We start from the raw sequence: 5,812 nt of genomic DNA on the forward strand, positions 1-5,812 counted from the left end.
ATCATACTCTGAAAAGCTATAACCACAAATAAGTAAATATTATAAAACATTAAAACTGTTCTTATGAATATTCATAAGATTATATAGCATATTATAAGTTTTTTTTTATAATGCATTATGCATTCAATATATTGCCTGGTATTGTGTTACCAGATATCTTAATTTGTGTTCCGAAGATGAACGAAGATCTTACGGATTTGGAACGACATGAGGGTGAGTAATTAATGACAGAATTTAAATTTTTGGGTGAACTAACCCTTTTAACGCCCTGTCCACACGAACGCGGTTATTTTTAAAACAGCAGCTTTTTCTATGCGGTTTGGCCGTTCGTCCACACGCAAACGCAGCACCAGGTCACTGAAACCGAACATTTTTGAAAACGCCTGCTAGGGTGAAGATTTTCAAAAAAGTCCGGTTGCAGTGTTATCGTGTAGACAGCGAAACCGGAGTTTTTGGCTTGTGACGTTGGAGCCTGCGCTGTTATCGCCGCCTGCTGGAGACTTTTTCAGGCTTCTGATTGGCCAACATGGCTTTACGGTTGAGATTTTATCGCCACCTGTTGGTTTGGCATGCTCTTGACAGTGCTTCATAGCATGCGTTTGCGTTTTCATGTGGACGGAGATTTTTTTTTTTAAACGGAAGAAGGAAAAATAATACAGATTGTGTCAATGCAGCTTCACAGAGATAAACTGTGAAAATTTAGTCAACACATATAAATAAGTGTACTTCTTTAAAACATGATAATAAAATGCATTTTAAAACTTTTAATTTGCCATTATTTCAAATTGCACTTTTTAAAGTCTACTTAAGTGTGTTAAGAAACAGTCAAGAAAGTGTTTATATTTAAGTAGACTTACCCTTTTTTATTCACATTATATTATCTGCAAGTACAGTTTTTTTTATTTACTTTTGAAGTACAGAACAAGCTTCCAGCACATTGATGGAAAGGGCTAAGGTCGATAGATGATCTGCCAACACGGCAAAACAAATTCAAGCTTTCTGGCTGATGTTTAGAAAATGAATGCCAGATTAATGAAAGAAAAAAAACAAAAAGAAGCTGAGTGAAAATCCTGGCTCATCATTGGGAAGAATGCACATATTTAGTGTAATTATCTAATGGACTTTAGTAGGAAACACACAGATTCTCTTTACCTTCGGCTTTCTGTTTCCTGACAAATGTAAGTATTTCCCCTGTAAATACATGAGTCTGATTAATACCCATTCATGTACTTTCCAATGATACAGGCTGGTTATTGAGCCTATGTAAGTCAGGTTTGTGCTAAGGGTTGAGGTTCATACATATAGACAATTTTATAGATTAGACTTCACTGTCACTGTGCAAAGCACAGTAAATTATAGCATCCTCCTTATGATCACAATAGTGCAGAAGACAGTGGATAGTTGACACGATGTAAACGACTTCTTAAAGGAGACCTATTATTCCTCTTTTTACAATATGTAATTTAAGTCTCAGTTGTTCCCAGAATGTGTCTGAAGTTTCAGCTCAAAATACCCAACAGATAATTTATTATACCATTTTGAAAGGCCTATTTTGAGTGGAAGCAGAAACGCGCTGTTTTTGTGCATGTCTCTTTAAATGCAAATTAAATGCTACTCCCCGCCCCTTTTTCCAGAATAGGGCTGTGCCTTTACGGTTCCTATCTCAGATACTCTGACAAAAAACATCTGTTTGGTTTTGATTATCATGTCTATTGCGGTGCAGCATGTGAATACTAAACTAAGGTCTCTTTCATGTCTTATTGCGCTTAATCTGTCAAATACACACAACACCGCCGTCGCTTGCGAAAACACAATGGCAGTGCAGTGGTTGGAAACTTACAGATAAAGGGGCAGTGATATTATAATAAAATCCCTTTACCACGTCACAGGGGAGCGAAATCTGAGCAGCTCGTTTCTTCACAAGCTTGCGGAGTAAAGGTCCTTGCACACTGAGTCCGAAATTTTCGTATGCGTTTTTTCGTATTTGTCATCCTAAAGATACGTCACGGACCGAAACCTTGCAGACTGAGTCCAATGTATGGCAGCTCTGAATTGTCAAAATACCACTCAAAATGCTTGCTACGGATGCGAAAAATGCAGAAAATCGAACTGATCCGAATTTTTATATGACAGACAAAATTTTCAGAGGCAGTGTGTAAACGTAATTGACACAACGTGAGGTCATATTTATTTTTCAACGTGCAAAAATTTCTGACGAAAAATTTGGACTCGCATTATGTTCTAACTATGAAATATTTTTTCAAATATGTTTTTATTACATGAAATAGCTTCAATTATACAAATCAAAAACATTTTTTGGGGGGTATTTAGGAAAACAGTGGCAACAGTGTGTGACCACAATGGAAAATGGCAAAAAAATGACTTTTTCTATTAAATTATGATTTTATTTTCAATTGAAATGCACATTTATTTTAAAAATTGATGCATCCATTCTTAATTTCCATTAAAATATGCCATACACATATGGAAGAGCCAATTCTGCACTCTTCCTATTGCCCTTTCCGTGAAATTTTGCTGTATTCATTTTCTGAAAAGAATAAATAATTTTCTTATTCATACATAAATAATACAAACTATGCTACAATAAACACTTCAAATAAACAAATAACTGCAATCATATTATTGAAGTTACTATCTATAAAAAATCCCAATGGGGAAATACATTACTTCAGTTCCACTGTGGTACAGCGTTGCCATGTGCCAGCATTGAAATTTTCTCAATTTACATTACACTATATTCGACAATGTTGATTTGTGAATAGAAATATGCAATTTACTAACCAAAGATGATGCAAAAAAATCCCCCTTAAGAAGAGATGTTCAGAAAGGCCTGCCCTTTTAATTACCATATTGCAATATATTGTATTTTTTTTCAGAATAACAAGGAAATAAGTAGAAATTAATAGCATGCAATAGCATGATTTCAGGTTAATAATTATTAAAAATAAATAAATAAATGCAAATGGATTGAACATGTAATATGAACATAATATGCCCTTAGTAGGCATGGTTAAGTATAAAACATGTTATACTTCGCCTTTGTCTTATACCGTGCATTATTTAAATAATCTGTTAGTCCTATGATAACACTATGAGAGTCCTATTATTAATGCAATCAATGTATTTATTTGTTGTGTAATCATTATGCATGGATTTGTTCTCCTGTTTATTGTGAACGCTGCAAGCTATTGAATGGCATGTAATGTACATCACTCCTTCACAGAAAAGCAGAAGGAAAAAAAGAGAAATGATCAGAGTGCTGGTGACTCAGGAATGCGAGACAGGAATGCTGTTGAGTTACCATAAAGGGGGTTTGACTGAACACAATGTCTTTGTGTTTTGGTTCAGGGCTCTAGTCACGCAAACCTGCAGCAGCTCCTCTGCGCTCGCCTGTAAATTGACAGCGTTGCGTGCGGCTCAGGTACCGCTGGCTTGAGCTGGACTCCTGCCAGAAGAGCTGTTGCTATTAAAGGGGTCATATGACGTTGCTATAAAGAACATTATGTTGTGTATTTGGTGTAATGCAATGTGTTTATGCGGGTCATATGACCCCTTTAAAGCGAGTGGTGGATCGGGAACGAATTCACTTTGAACTGGCTCCACTGCACCACTACTAGATATTTAGCCTTTGTCCGACACAACTTACATTACAACTATGGGGACAGTGACTCTACAATCATCTCCGCTTACTTGTTCATGGATAAAACTTGCTGGGGTTTCAACTAGTGATGGACTGATATTGCATTTAATAATTTACGTTTTTGGGATCATTAGCATTGTCTGATAACTGCCTTATTTGGCCACCTAACAGATAATGCAATTTAGCGTAGTGCTCTAAACCAGTGGCTCCCAACACTGGTCCTTGAGGCACCCCAACACTGCACGTTTTGCATGTCTCCTTCCTCTGACACACCAATCTCAGGTCTTGGAGTCTCTACTAATGAGCCGATGACCTGAATCAGGTGTGTTTGATTAAAGAGACATGCAAAACGTGCAGTGTTGGGGTGCCTCAAGGACCAGTGTTGGGAACCACTGCTCTAAACTGTGCAGTCTTGTCAATAAATAATGCACATCTTCAATATCAATTATTTTTAGTGAATTTTAAGTAGGCACTATTAATAGTAGTGATTTTCATAACAGACTGATCCTTCCTCCCAAATCCACTCCTCGGTTTAGCGGTTGGTTGTAGAGGTGGGAATTGAAAGCATGTCTGAAGCTGACGGAAGAACATGAATGAAACCATGATTCACTCTTTTGTGTGGTGTGACGACTGCAGATCTTATCTGACTCACGCTCCGCTGCTCACATGCGATGCTGTCATTAACACGCACTCCAAAAACAACACATGCATCCGAGAAGATGCTCAAACAGACGCCTATTCACAATTCATCGCAACAGGTTCACATCTATATTGGACACGCAAGACTGTTTTTATCCTGGCATGCATTAAACTCAATGAAATACACAATACAGTCTTGAGTTGTGATGTGTGAACGGGTGTGTCAAAGTTACACAAGTCTGTTGTGATTGGCAGTGAATAATTGTGCAAAGTAAAAAATATGACATGTCCTAATAACAAATGCCCAACTTTGGTTCCCAGTGCAGCATGAAGCTAAATGGACATTCGTACTGTAATTTTGAATATAATCTGCCACAGCTGTGCTGGCATTCAGAATAACAGCACAGTTGCTTGTGTGATATCGCTGGTGATTAAGCTCTACAAAACAAATGTGCCACTTTTAGGTGTTTTAACTGCTATGTACTTACGTCAATAATTATAATAAGGCAAGGTGAGGCAAGTTTATTATATAGCACAGTGGTAATTCAAAGTGAGTTCCAAAAAAAGAGATAAAAAACAGTATTCATAAGAAATATAAAAATAAAAACTAGTACAATAAAGGCAATATAGATGTAATAACAGAAAAATAATTACAGATGTGATTTCATGCAGGTATGTAGAAGATAAAAACACGAATGTGTACACGTGCATTGTATCAAACTATTAATTTAAATGTTATTTCATAGTAGATGCCATGTAAACTAATAGAGACAAGCCGACTCCATTTCCCACAGTGCAGTGCGGTGGGTGTGTGTCATGGGATGTTTGTGTGCGTGAGAGTGAAGAGCTGATCATACACTGCAGTCTAAGCGAGTGTGTGTGTGTGTGTGTGTGTGTGTGCGTGTGTGTGTGTGTGCGTGCGTGTGTGCGTGCGTGCGTGCGTGCGTGCGTGCGTGTGTGGGTTCGGATCGACGGCTTCACTCGAGGAGACTCTCTGGATGTATGTGGATTGGTCTGGCTCCAGTGTGTTTGGACGCTAAAGGCTCAGATGGGAGCTCTGTGAGCAGATCATGCGCGAGACTGGGTTTCAGTCCGGTGGAGCTGTATATGTCTTCTGGAGTAACATAACGTGTGGAATAAACTCGCTTTCCAGGACTGACAAGAAACAGCAGGAACCAATGCTCCGGTAAAGTGACTTTTCACTCACTGTATTCTCATGTAACGACAGTGGAGATACTTTATTACAGTTTTCTTCTGTAACAGCAGACGTGATCTCGTAGTACACATTCGTTACAAGTACCTTAATATTCCATTCATTGATATATATTCACATTTGGATGCATATGTGGTTTGTTGACCCTCTCTATAATGCCTATAATGAGTTATTAATGAAAGTAATTATAAGGTGTTGGGAAGTCGTTTTATGTGTGCACTTCATCTGTTTGCCTGTCAGTTATTCTGATTCTAATTATATATATATATATATATATATGTATATATATATATATATAT

At 37.5% G+C, this 5,812-nt stretch overlaps 1 protein-coding gene and 1 long non-coding RNA gene across 2 annotated transcripts in view; one reads left to right on the plus strand and one right to left on the minus strand.

The window, feature by feature from the left end:
- The window catches only part of LOC107680187 (gastrula zinc finger protein XlCGF57.1-like), a 964,523-nt gene that overhangs the window by 578,570 nt on the left and 380,141 nt on the right, over positions 1-5,812 (minus strand). The gene's annotated exons all lie outside the window — the stretch shown is intronic.
- LOC107680208 (uncharacterized) overlaps positions 5,222-5,812 on the plus strand; it is a 64,166-nt gene continuing 63,575 nt past the window's right edge. Inside the window, exon 1 of the long non-coding RNA XR_001633123.1 lies at positions 5,222-5,486. This is a non-coding gene — a long non-coding RNA (uncharacterized LOC107680208). The remainder of the gene's footprint in view (positions 5,487-5,812) is intronic.

Source organism: Sinocyclocheilus anshuiensis, unplaced genomic scaffold (genome assembly GCF_001515605.1).
Source record: "Sinocyclocheilus anshuiensis isolate Anshui unplaced genomic scaffold, SAMN03320099.WGS_v1.1 scaffold492, whole genome shotgun sequence".
NCBI lineage: Eukaryota > Metazoa > Chordata > Actinopteri > Cypriniformes > Cyprinidae > Sinocyclocheilus > Sinocyclocheilus anshuiensis.